We start from the raw sequence: 13,790 nt of genomic DNA, 5'->3' as shown, positions 1-13,790 counted from the left end.
TACAGCTCACTGCATCCTCCTCGACCTCCCAGGCTCAATCCATCCTACCACCTCAGCCTCTCGGATAGCAGGGACTACAGGTGTATGCCACCATGGCCGGCTAATTTATTTTTTGTACAGACAGGGTTCTGCCCTGTTGCCCAGGCTGGTCTCGAACACCTGGCTTCTAGTAATCTTCCCACCTCAGCTTTCCAAAGTGTTGGGATTACAGGCCTGAGGCCCCACACTGGCCAATTATTAAATTATGTTCAACCATGATAAATACCGCACTGCTGTCTTTTTTTCTTCTGAAGGTGTCTCCAGCTAGAGGTGAGGGAAGGTTTCAGAGCAGGCGATGGTCCTGCTGAGCTGAGCTGAGCTGAGCGATTTGGGGCTGGCCAGGGAAAGCATGAGGGAGGGAGGGGCATTCAAGGCAGAGGGGACAGTGAGAAGGCAGACCCGCGGGTGGAAGGAGGCGCTGAGAGCTTGCTTTGTGTTTCTGGAACTTTACTTGGAGCCTCAAAACAGTGCTGAGAAGTAGATCAGGCAGATACTATGCCCCCATTTTACAGAAAGGGCACTAAGGCCCAGGGAGGAACAATGACTTAGCAGCTCTGTGACAGAGGAGGCGCTAGGTCAGTGTTCTGCCAGCTGATCCAGGGGGCTGGAGAGGACAGGCCTGAGAAGAGGCCTTTGTCCCTTTGCTGGCTGGGGTGGGAGCAGCAGGGGCTGAGGCTGCAGCTGGCCACCAGCAGCTGTGGTGGCCAGAGCTGCATTCCTTCCCCTGCCAGTGAGCAAGTCCAGGCTTATGGCAGGAGCTGGGAATTTTCTTTTTGTCTTTGAAAAAAAAAAAGCACTTTAGTCAACATCAAGTTGTGACTTCAAACAGACACAGCTCCTAACTGTCCTCCCCAGCCCTAGTTCCCTCCAGCTCCCCAGGGTAAGCCCCCAGGCAGCCAAGTTTCTGGGAAAGGCAGGAGGCCTGGACTTGGAGTCCAAAGACTTTGTGGTGAGTCTTGGCTCAGCCTCCCACTTGCTGTGTGACCTCAGGCAGGTCACCACCCTCTCTGGGCCTGAGTGTCCTCTGCAAAACAGGGAAGGGAGGGTTGGATGACATAAGGTGGGGTGGGGAGCCCAGCAGCTGGCTCCAGCCAGTGGCAGCACAGCTCTGCTGCTCTCCAAGTTTGAGGCAGTGGGGCCTTGGGGGTCCGGAAGCTGGGGACAGACAGCCTTTCATCTCTGCTGGCCCAGGGTCGCTGCAGGTTGGCAGGCCCCACATCCCGAGATCGCGTTTCAGGCTGGAAGGGGCCTTCCTGTGACCTCAGCCGGCCAGGCCTGCCCCTGCCTCCCTCCTCCCCATTCTCACCAGAGGGAAGCAGGCAGTATCCCGCCCAAGGTCACCAGCCAGCAAGTGGCTGTCCTTCGGCCTGCCCTTCCCTCCCACCCGAGCCAGCCCCCACCGGCCTCCCACTGTAAAGCCTCAGGTCTCCTGGGCCATTAGGAATCTGCCAGGCGAGGCGTGGTCTTTTTCCTCTCTCTTGTTTCTTGGCTTGTTTTTCCAGCTCTCCAACAGCCGCCTCCTGCAAAAGCCTCCGGGTGCGTGTACAGGAACATTTTTCTTTAAAAAAAAAAAAAAGAGAGAGAGAGAAATTGAGAGAAAGAGAGAGAAATACAGCAGGGTTTGGGTTAAAAAGCAAGCAACTCCTTAATCCTTTCCCTGTAACCTCTGGCTTCTCAGCTGGGTTGGCCCCAGGCACTGGGAAGGCAGGCTCTGCTGGGGTGAGAGGCCTGGGCTTGTCCCCCACCCGCCCCCTCCTCACCCGCCTCTGTTCTCCAGGGTTTGGTCTGGCTTTTGGAGCCAGGAGGAGAGGAGCTGCAGGGCTCGGCAGGGCTGGGAAAACATGGGGGTGCTGAGGGGCTTGGCTGGGACTTTGCCCCCCTGCCTACTTGGCCACCTTCTATGGAGGTTATAGGATCTGAATTTTTCACCCCTAACCCATCCCCTCTCTTCCTGCTCTTGTTCCTTTATCCTCTGTCTTCGGAATCACTGTCCTGTCCTGTGCCAGCTCCCGGAGTGCCGCCTCCCATCCCTGCACCCCGTCACCCCACACAGGGCTTGGCTTTCTTTTTTTGTGAAAGTCATACACTTTCACACTTTGTCTTTATCCATCAGACCCCTCTGTAGAGGTGGCAGCACTCAGTGTCCTGCCCTTTGTCCTGTCTGAGGAACCCCTAATTATCTGTTGTAGTCACAGTGCCTGGGTCCGTGCCTGATACACAGGAGGTATGTTGGGGTGCTTCTTGAATGAATAAATTCAAACCATAAATTGGTCTCTCAAAATATTCAGAGGGATCTTGCAAAAGGGACATTTGATTGTGACACATCTCTGTTAAAACCCTGCCATGCCTCCCCAGCACCCCCAGAATCCAGTCCAATCCTCCATCTCCACCTCTCCCCATTCACCAGCCTTCATTAAAGGATGTCCTTTTCCTCCAATGAGCCATCATTTTTTCTCTTGCCTCAGGGCCTTTGCACATGAAATTCTAGCCACCTGCCTGCCTTTCCTGGCTGACTGTCTCAGACCTGTTCCCTTGCCAGATTACCCAAGGAGCAGAAACGCATGTGTTCAGAGCCCAGCAAAGCAGGAATATTCAAGACTTTTTTTTTTCCAAATAATTTTACATTCAATAATTTTTTTAAACCACTGAAATAGGCTGGGTGCAGTGGCTCATGCCTGTAATCCCAGCACTTTGGGAAGCTGAGGCAGGCCGATCATCTGAGGTCAGGAGTTTGAGACCAGTCTGGCCAACATGGTGAAACCCCATCTTTACTAAAAATACAAAACTTATGCCAGGCGCTCATGCCTGTAATCCCAGCACTTTGGGAGGCTGAGGTGGGCGGATTACAAGGTCAGAAGTTTGAGACCAGCCTGGCCAACATAGTGAAACCCTGTCTCTACTAAAAACACAAAAATTAGCTGGGCATGGTGGCATGCACCTGTAGTCCCAGCTACTCCAGAGGCTGAGGCAGGAGAATTGCTTGAACCCAGGAGGCGGAGGTTGTGGTGAGCCAAGATTACAACACTGCACTCCAGCCTGGGCAACAGAGAGAAACTCTGTCTCAAAACAACAACAACAACAACAGCAACAAAATTAACCAGGTATGGTGGTGGGCGCCTATAATCCCTGGTACTCTGGAGGCTGAGGCAGGAGAATCGCTTGAACCCAGAAGGTGGGGGTTGCAGTGAGCTGAGATGGCGCCACTGCACTCACTCTAGCCTGGGTGACAGAATGAGACTTTGTCTGAATGAAACAAACAAACAAAAAACCCACTGAAATAGTGTTCATGGGAAAATTCAGAACTTTATTGGAGTTCGTTAGTCTTATTTTCTGGTGAGTTTTGTTTTTACAGTGAATGTATCCCTAGGCTGGTACGGCACTAGGTGACACGATCTGGCTCTGGTCTTTAAGTCTCAGCCTAGATATCAACTACTCCTCTAGGAAGCCTTTACTGACTCCTCCAGACTGGCTGAGGTCTCTTCTTGGTGCCCCCGAAGTCCCTCTTTTTTTGACTATATATATATAGAGAGAGAGATAGATGGGATTCTCACTATGTGTTGGGACTGCAGGTGTGAGCTGCCAAACCTAGTCCCCTACGGATTTTTTATATCCATATTTTTATTTTACTTATTACTTTCCATCCCCTTACCCCAAGTCTGTAAGCTCCCTGAGGTCCTAATATTTTTCTGCTTCTATACCTGCAATGCCTAGTATGAAATCTAACATAAAACTGACCCAAGACATGTTACTCTCCAGCCTTCATAAAAAAAAAGTGCTTTCTTCAAACAAAGGTGGATACCTGTGCAGAACGTGCAGGTTTGTTATGTAGGTATATGTATGCCATGGTGGTTTGCTGCACCTGTTGACCTGTCCTTTAAATTCCCTCCCCATACCCCCTACCCCCCAACAGGCGTGTGCTGTCCCCTGTCTGTGTCGATGTGTTCTCAATGTTCAACTCCCATTTATGAGTGAGAACATGCAGTGTTCGGTTTTCTGTTCCTGTGTTAGTTTGCTGAGGATGATGGATGGCTGCCAGCTTCATCCATGTCCCCACAAAGGACATGATCTCATTCCTTTTTATGGCTGCATAGTATTCCCTGGTGTATATGTGCCACATTTTCTTTATCCAGTCTATCACTGATGGGCATTTTGGTTGGTTCCATGTCTTTGCTATTGTAAATAGTGCTGCAATGAACATATGTGTGCATGTGTCTTTTTATATATGTGTATATATATATATTTTTTAAAGACGGGGTTTCACCATGTTAGTCAGGCTGGTCTTGAACTCCCGACCTCAGGTGATCTGCCCGCCTTGGCCTCCAAAGTGCTTGGATTATAGGCGTGAGCCACTATGCTCGGCCGTGTGCATGTGTCTTTATAGGAAAATGATTTATATTCCTTTGGGTATATACCCAGTAATGGGATTGCTGGGTCAAATGGTATTTCTGGTTCTAGATCCTTGAGGAATTGCCATACTGTCTTCCACAATGGTTGAACTAATTAACATTCTCACCAACAGTGTAAAAGCATTCCTGTTTCTCCACAGCCTCACCAGCATCTATTGTCTCCTGACTTTCTAATAACCGCCATTCTGATGCGTAAGATGGTATCTCATTGTGGTTTTGATTTGCATTTTTCTGATGGCCAGCAATGTTGAGCTTTTTTTCATATGTTTCTTAGCCACGTAAATACTTTTTCTGAGAAGTATTCATATTGTTAACTCACTTTTTAATGGGGTTTTTTTTTTCTTGTAAATATGTTTAAGTTCCTTGTAGATTCTGGATATTAGACCTTCGTCAGATCAGTAGATTGAAAAAATTTTCTCCCATTCTGTAGGTTGCCTGTTCACTCTGATGATAGTTTCTTTTGCTGTGCAGAAGCTCTTTAGTTTAATTAGATCCCATTTGCCAATTCTGGCTTTTGTTGCAATTGCTTTTGGCGTTTTTGTCATGAAGTCTTTGCTCATGCCTATGTCCTGAATGGTATTGCCTAGGTTTTCTCCTAGGGTTTTAATTCTCCAGGCTTTTTTTATTCAGTGCCCTTTGCAGGGTAGATCTGGTCCTACTTCCTAATTCTCCCTGAGAAACTCCTACTCACCCTTCAAAACCCCTTTCAAATGGTCCCTCTTCTGTAAGCCTGCCCAATCTCCCAGTTAAGTTCTCTGCTTCTGTGAGCTCATAGCTCCTACTGCAAAGAGTGTCTCCTCTTTTATTGTAATTTTTATGTATATCTCCTCCCTCATCAGATTGGGAGACACTCAAAGGCTGAGTCTGAGTGAATTGATCTCTATATCCCGAGTGCCCTGCACAAGCCTGGCCAGGGCAGGCAGATATTTAATAATATATCCTTATTAAATTAATAGACTGGAAGATGTCACAAAGGAGGGAAAATTCAGGCAGAATTTTGGGCTGGGTGCAGTGGCTCCTACCTGTAATCCTAGCACTTTGGGAGGCCAAGGTGGGCAGATTCCTTGTGCTTAGGAGTTCAAGACAAGCCTGGGAGGCCGGGCATGGTGGCTCACGTTTGTAATACTAGCACTTTGGGGCCTGGCACGGTGGCTCATGTCTGGAATCCCAGCACTTTGGGAAGCTAAGGCAGGCAGATCAAGAGGTCAGGAGATTGAGATCATCCTGGCTAGCATGGTGAAACCCGTCTCTACTAAAATACAAAAAATTAGCGGGGCATGGTGGCACACGCCTGAATCCCAGTTACTCGGAAGGCTGAGGCAGGAGAATCACTTGAACCCAGGAGGTGGAGGTTGCAGTGAGCCAAGATTGCACCACTGCACTCCAGCCTGGCAACAGAATGAGACTCTGTCTCAAATAAAAAACCAAAAGTGGCTGGGCGCGGTGGCTCACGCCTGTAATCCCAGCACTTTGGGAGGCCGAGGCGGGTGGATCACGAGGTCAAGAGATCGAGACCAGCCTGGTCAACATGGTGAAACCCCGTCTCTACTAAAAATACAAAAAATTAGCTGGGCATGGTGGTGCGTGCCTGTAATCCCAGCTACTCAGGAGGCTGAGGCGGGAGAATTGCCTGAACCCAGGAGGCAGAGGTTGCGGTGAGCCGAGATTGCGCCATTGCACTCCAGCCTGGGTAACAAAAGCAAAATTCTGTCTCAAAAAAAAAAAAAAAAGTTCATGACCAACGTGGCCAATATAGCAAGAACCCCCTATCTCTATTAAAAAAGAAAAAGAGGACTAGCCTGGGCAATGTGGTGAAACCCCGTCTCTACAATAAATAAATAAATAAATATTAGCCGAGCATGGTGGCATGCACCTGTAGTCCCAGCTACTTGGAGGCTGAGGTGGGAAAATTACTTGAGTCCAGGAGGTAGAGGCTGCAGTGAGTTGAGATAGCACCATTGCACTCCAGTCTGGTGACACAGTGAGACCTGGTCTCAAAAAAAATAAAAACTAAAAATAAATTTAAAATTCAGGCAGGATTTTGAAGGTAGGAGGAAAGAGAATAACAGGTACTTACTGAGGGCATAGTACCGTTAAAAACAGACTGGGCATGGTGGCTCACACCGGTAATCCCAGCACTTTGGGAGGCCGAGGCAGGCAGATCACAAGGTCAGGAGTTTGAGACCAGCATGGCCAACATGGTAAAACCCCATCTCTTCAAAAAATACAAAAATTAGCTGAGCGTGGTGGCAGGCGTCTGTAATCCTAGCTACTGGGAGGCTGAGGCAGGAGAATCACTTGAACCCAGGAGGGAGAGGTTGCAATGAACCGAGATTGTGCCACAGCACTCCAGCCTGGGTAACAAGAGCGAAACTCCGTCTCAAAAAAAAAAAAAAAAAAGTCATAATCATCAGCAGCAGCAGCGGCAACTATCACTAAGTGTGCCATAGTGATGAGGAGTAAGAGCACAGATTAAGCTCTACCCCTTACTGCCTGTGTGAGCATGTGCAAGTTATAGAAATCTCCTTGTGCCTCAGTTTCCTCATCTGCAAACTGGGGTTAGTAATAGTCTCTACTGCATCAGGAGTTAAATAGATGAATATATGCAAGGTGCTGAGAGCTGTGCCAGGTACACATGGGCACTGTGTATTTGCTATTACTGTTATCTCAATCGCGGAACACTTGGGTCCTGCCAGGCACTTGTATCTGCCATCTCACGTGGTCCTCACAGCAGCCTGAGAGACAGGGATTATTGTCCCCTTTTACAAAGAAATGAGGTGTAAACAGGCCAGGCAGCTTGCTAAGGTCACTTGCTAGGTAAGTGGTAGGAATGGGATTTGAACTTAGGTCTCTCTGGCCCTGCCACCACCCCCCACCATGTTCCCTAACTGTGGCACCTGCCTGAAGGAGGAGGAGGAGGAGGAGGAGGAGGAAATGGCATAGTGGGAAGGCAGGGAGGCTTCACCGAGCTGGGGCCTCGGAAGCAGAGCAGCAGGCGTTTTTTCCAGAGCTTTCATTTCCGTCTGCCTCTTCTAAGCAGGTGAAAAACCCCACAGAGGGCCCTTCCCTGAATACCCCCGCCCCCACCCCGTTTCCTCCCCAACCCAGCACTGCCTCCGTCCCCCACGCTGGGAGGGGGGAGGTCAGGCATGCAGTGTGGGGGATGCAGGGGAGGGAAATGAGGAGGTGGGGGAGCATCATTCCAGATCCTTCCCCTCAGCAACCCCCTCTTCCCCATCAAAGGCGCTCAGGGAGGAGAGAGCATTCCAGGTGGAAGGAATGGCAAATGCAAAGGCTGCAGATTAAGGATGTGGAGGTGGGGAAAGCCTGCGAGCTTGGCTGGAACCGAGGTTCGGGGCCCCCTGGGATTGCTCAGTGGAGAAGAACTTGTTTGACGAGAGAAAGAGAGAGAGAGAGAGAGACTGTGGACCCAGCAAGAGCTCAGGATGCCAGAGGAAGTGGGGTGACCTGGAGACCATTCTGGGATCTGAGTACAGTGCTCTCCACCCTTCTCCCCTCAGATGAGGATGGGGGAGAGCGGAGGGGTGATTCTTCCTGGTCCCTGCGCTTTGTTGCTCCCCCTAGAATTCCTTAGCTGACTGCACTCTGTCAGTTCTGTACCCAGTGCTGGCTCACAGCTTTTTAATGCATTCTCTCATTGTATTTGTATTTTCTCTCCAGCTCCATAAGACTAGTTTTATTCACTCCATTTTATAGATTAGAAAACTGAGGCTCAGCCAGGTTTTTGTTTGTTTGTTTGTTTTTGCGGGGGTTGGGGGCAGAGTTTCATTCTGTTGCCCAGGGTGGAGTGCAGTGATGTGATCTCTGCTCACTGCAACCTCTGCCTCACCGGTTCAAGCAATCCTCCTGCCTCAGCCTCCCGAGTAACTGGGATTACAAGCGCCCACCACCATGCCCAGCTAATTTTTGTATTTTTAGTAGAGATGGAGTTTCATCACATTGGCCAAGCTGGTTTTGAACTCCTGATCTCAGGTGATCCGCCCACGTCGACCTCTCAAAGTGCTGGGATTACAGGCATGAGCCACTGTGCCCAACCTCAGTCAGGTTTCATAACTTGTCCAAGGTAAGACAGAGCATAAAAGACAGATATGAGACTCGAACCCAGATCTGTTTCCAGAGATGGCAATTGGCCTGCTATACTGACTTGGGCAGCTTTCCCAAAGTGCTCACCGTCCCCATAGCAACAATGAGAGGAACTCTTGTGTGGACTGCACTGTAGAGTTTATGCAGGGCCTATTTCTTCTCCTCACAACAGCTTTGTACACAGAGGTGCTATCCCTATTTCCTAGATAAGGAAACTGAGGCTCAGAGAGAGTGTGTGACCTGGCCAAGATTATGCCATTCAGCAGCAATATTCCGGGGACTTCAAACGTCTTCTTGCTTCCCCTTGCGGAGGAAGACTGTCTGTTCAGGGAACAGGCAGGGGTTCCTTTTTAGAATTCATAGAAAAGGAATAGGGGTTGGCCTTTGGAACTTGAGGACTTGCTACAGGTAGTGAATAATTTCAGTGCTCTGGGTGACACCTTTAACTCCTTGGGAAGAAGAGGGAAAGCCTGTCCCTCAGGGGTAGTAACCCCTCTCAAGTTCCATGGCTGGGTTCGAATTCTCCCTGTGTTGCTTCCTAACTGGGGAGCACCCTTGGGCAAGTCAGTTAACCTATCTGTGCTTCCTTTACCTCATTTGTTGTTTTTTAAATTTTTTTTCTATATATTTATTTTGAGCCTAGGTTATGAAACTGGCTAATTTTTGTATTTTTGGTAGAGACAGGGTTTCATCATGTCACCCAAGCTGGTCTTGAACCCCAGGTTCAAGTGATCCCCTGCCTTGGCCTCTCAAAGTGTTGGGAATACAGGTGTGAGCTACCATGCCTGGCTCCTTCACCTCATTTATTAAAAAATGAGGATGATGGGCCAGGTGCGGTGGCTCACGCCTGTAATCCCAGCACTTTGGGAGGCCGAGGCGGGTGGATCACGAGGTCAAGAGATCGAGACCATCCTGGTCAACATGGTGAAACCCCGTCTCTACTAAAACCACAAAAAATTAGCTGGGCACGGTGGCGCCTGCTTGTAATCCCAGCTACTCAAGAGGCTGAGGCAGGAGAATTGCCTGAACCCAGGAGGCGGAGGTTGCGGTGAGCCGAGATCGTGCCATTGCACTCCAGCCTGGGTAACAAGAGCGAAATTCCATCTCAAAAAAAGTAAATAAATAAAAATTTTTAAAAATGAGGATGATAATAACAGGACCTAATTTATAGGACTAAGGTCAGGCACAGTGGCTCACGCCTGTAATCCCAGCACTTTGGGAGGCCGAGGCGGGCAGATCACTTGAGGTTTGGAGTTCAAGAACAGCCTGGCCAACATGGTGAAATCCTGTGTCTACCAAAAATACAAAAATTAGCTAGATGTGGTGGTGCACCCCTGTAATTCCAGCTACTCGGGAGGCTGAGGCAGGAGAATCGCTTGAACTGGGGAAGCAGAGGTTGCAGTGAGCCAAGATCGTGTCACTGCACTCCAGCTTGGATGACAGAGCGAGACTGTGTCTCAATAAATAAATAAATAAATAAATAAATAATTCATAGGACTGATATGAGGATTGATGAGTTAATGCATGTAAAGCAATTCGCACATTCCTGGCACATAGCAAATGCTCACTAAATGTTGGTCCTTATTAATATTACCACTAAATGCACAATACCACCTCCCACTCTGAAAGCAACTGCTTTATCTGCATTGCCTAAAAGAAAAAACTAAGGCTCTTATTTTTGGACAACCTTCAAGAAATCACTGTGCTAACTGTTTCACATTTATGATCACATTTAATCTGAACAGATCTGAGAAATAAAAACAATTATAGCCAGGACGGGTGGCTCACGCCTGTAATCCCAGCACTTTGGGAGGCTGAGGTGCTGAGTCCAGGAGTCCTAGACCAGCCTGTCCTAGACAGCAGGACCCCATCTCTATTTTTTTTTTTTTTGGAGAGTAAGACAGAGTCTTGCTCCGTCGCCAGGCGCCAGGCTGGAGTGCAGTGGCGCTATCTCAGCTCACTGCAACCTCCGCCTCCTGGGTTCAAGCAATTCTCCTGCCTCAGCCTCTGGAGTAGCTGCGACTACAGGCGCGCACCACCACGCCCAGCTAATTTTTGTATTTTTAGTAGAGACGGAGTTTCACCATGTTGACCAGGATGGTCTCGATCTCTTGAACTCGTGATCCACCCGCCTCAGCCTCCCAAAGTGCTGGGATTATAGGCGTGAGCCACCGCGCCCGGCCCTCATCTCTATTTTTAAAAATTATTATTATATATGTATTTTTTGAGACAGAGTCTTGCTTTTTCGCCAGGCGGCAGGCTGGAGTGCAGTGGCGTGATCTCGGCTCACTGCAACCAACGCCTTCCGGCTTCAAGCAATTCTCCTGCCTCAGCCTCCCAAGTAGCTGGGACTAAAGGTGCACACCACCACACCCAGCTAATTTTTGTATTTTAGTAGAGACCGGGTTTCACTGTGTTGGCCAGGATGGTCTCAATCTCTTGACCTCGTAATCTGCATGCCTTGGCCTCTCAAAGTGCTGGGATTACAGGTGTGAGCCACTGCGCCCAGCTAAAAATTTTTAAATAAATAGCTGGGATTGGTGGCAGGCACCTGTAATCCCAGCTACTAGGGAGGCTGAGGCAGGAGAATCGCTTGAACCTGGGAGGCAGAGGTTGCAGTGAGCGGAGATCGCGCCATTGCACTCCAACCAGGGCAACAAGAGTGAAACTGTGTCTCAAAAAAAAAAATTATTAAATAAATAAAAACAATTATGATTTTCATTTTATGGATAAGGAAACTGAGGCTCAGAGAGGTGAAGTCACCTGCCCAATGTCACACAGCTAGGAAGTGGTATAATAGTATACCACTATTATTATACCTCAGGTATAATAGATTCAAATCCAGGCTTGTCTGGCTCCAAAGTCTCCTATGACAATTCAGGCTGGGCACAGTGGCTCATGCCTGTAATCCTAGTACTCTGGGAGGCCGAGGTGGGTGGATCATTTGAGCCCAGGGGTTTGAGACCCAGCTGGGCAACATAGGGAGACTTTATCTCTAAAACACAAAACAAAAAATATTAGCCCGGCATAGTGGCATGCGCCTGTAGTCCCAGCTACTTGGGGGCTGAGGTGGAAGGATTGCTTGAGCCCAGGAGCATAAGGCTACAATGTGCAATGATTGCGCCACTGCATGCCAGCCTGGGTGACAAATTAAAATCCTATATACTTGGGAGGCTGAGGTGGGAGAATCACTTGAACCTGGGAGGTGAAGGTTGTGGTGAACCGAGATTGCACTATTGCAGTCCAGCCTGGGCAACAAGAGCCAGACTCCATCTCAAATAAAAAAAAAATTTAAAGTTCAGATGACAACTTGTCCAGTTCATGGATGTCTGTATCAGCTTGAACCTAAACCATCTGCTCCGACTGCTGCCTCAGGCTCACTTTCCTCCATGCTGGGAAGACCAAGCATTGTTTATGGAGAGAGACTTTTATATGCCAGATACTTTACATACATTTCCCATTAAATCCTCACCCCCACCTTATGACTCTCTATTATTATCCCCATTCCTTAGAAGAGTAGCTGAGACACAGTGAGGTTCAGTGACTGTTCAGGTCACACAATCCTCGGTGAGGTGGCAGAGCAAAGATTCAAACCCAGGTTGGTTTGCTTCAAAGCTTGCATTATTTCAGGGACTATCAGAAAAGTACAGAGACCCTTGGTGAACAGCACCACTTTCTTATTGATTTATTTATTATGTTTTTAAATAAATGAGATGGGGATCTTGCTTTGTGGCCCAGGTTGTACTCCTGGCCTCAAGTGATTCTCCCACCTTGGCCTCCCAAATTGCTGGGATTACAGGCGAGCCCCACTTTCAAAGCTGGATGTCCTCCCATGTAACACCCTTACTCATTCATCACCAACCATGATACGTTCCCTGGTGGCCCATAGGCCCTGAGTGCTCCACCCTTCCTTCCCACTGCCACCACTCCCATTGGCTTCCATGCCTTTCCCCACCCTTTCCCTTGGCCAACAACACTTCTCCCAACCTCTCGCTCATTCAACAGTGGATGAACCCCAGGCCAGGTGTGGTGGCTCATGCCTGTAATCCCGGCACTTTGGGAGGCCAAGGCAAGTGGATCACTTGAGATCAGGAGTTTGAGACCAGCCTTGGCAACATGGAGAAACCCTGTCTCTACTAAAACTACAAAATTTAGCCAGGTGTGGTGGCACACGCTTGTAATCCCAGCTCCTCAGGAGGCTGAGGCACAAAATCACTTGAACCCGGGAGGCAGAGGTTCCAGTGAGCCAAGATTGTATCACTGCACTCCATCCTGGGTTGCAGCCTGGGTCCAAGAAAAAAAAAAAGAGTAAATGAACCCCCATTCATCAACTCACCTCAGACACCGTCTCTTCAGGAAAGCCTCCTTTGACCCCACCCCATCCCCTGACATTCACTCTCATAAACACGTTGCACTTCTGCTTCCTTATCTCAGTTTCTGTTTTTTGATTTGTCTGATCATTTGATTAACAACTTTCTTCCTTCCCAGACTTTAGGCTCCATGAGGGTCTGAGTCTGTTTTGCTCACCATTGTAGCTGTGGCACTGTCAGGCTGCCCCGTATGTGGTAGGTGCTTAATAATTTTTTATTAAATGGATGAATCCATAAACGAATAAATAGCTACAAGGCACTTTATACACATGACTCATTAATGCCATAATTAACTCATTGAATCCTCACAACTGCCCTTTTGTCATCATTTTAGGGAAGAAGTAGGTGAGGCTCAGAGAGCTAGAGAGTGGCGGTGCTCCGACTCAGGTCTGCCTAACCCCAAAGTCACTGCCTTCTGCACAGCTGCCTCCCAGCACCCAACAGCCACAGCCAGGATTTAAATAGTCCTTGGTTGTCAGACCGCATGTCCCAGTTTGAGCCTGGAGGACACCAATTCGGATGGCACCGGGGCCCTGCTGGCACCACCCCCTTGGCTGTCTCTGCCCTTCTAAAGTCTTAGGCTGCTTCCCCTCCCACTCTCTTCTTGGCCTTCTTCGTTTCCAGGGAGGGAATTACAGCCAAGGCAGCTCTTCTGGGAAAAACAATCCTGTGGTGAAAAGAGCCCTGTTCTGAGAGCAGAGAAACCTGGATTTAAGTCCTGGCATGGAGGCAGCCCTGCTGAAGGCTCACAGTGGTATCACTGCCCTCCTCTGAGCCTCTGTGTCCTCATTTGAGATTCCGCTTAGGTTCTTGACCCATCTGTCACCCTCTTGTCACCTCCTGACTCCTAGGACCCCAGAAACAGCTTGGG

The sequence above is a fragment of the Aotus nancymaae genome, unplaced genomic scaffold (assembly GCF_030222135.1).
Source record: "Aotus nancymaae isolate 86718 unplaced genomic scaffold, 86718_ANA_hifiasm-v0.15.2.pri h1tg000053l, whole genome shotgun sequence".
NCBI lineage: Eukaryota > Metazoa > Chordata > Mammalia > Primates > Aotidae > Aotus > Aotus nancymaae.
The sequence above is the reverse complement of the archived record's forward strand: the minus strand, read 5'-3'. Positions refer to the sequence as shown.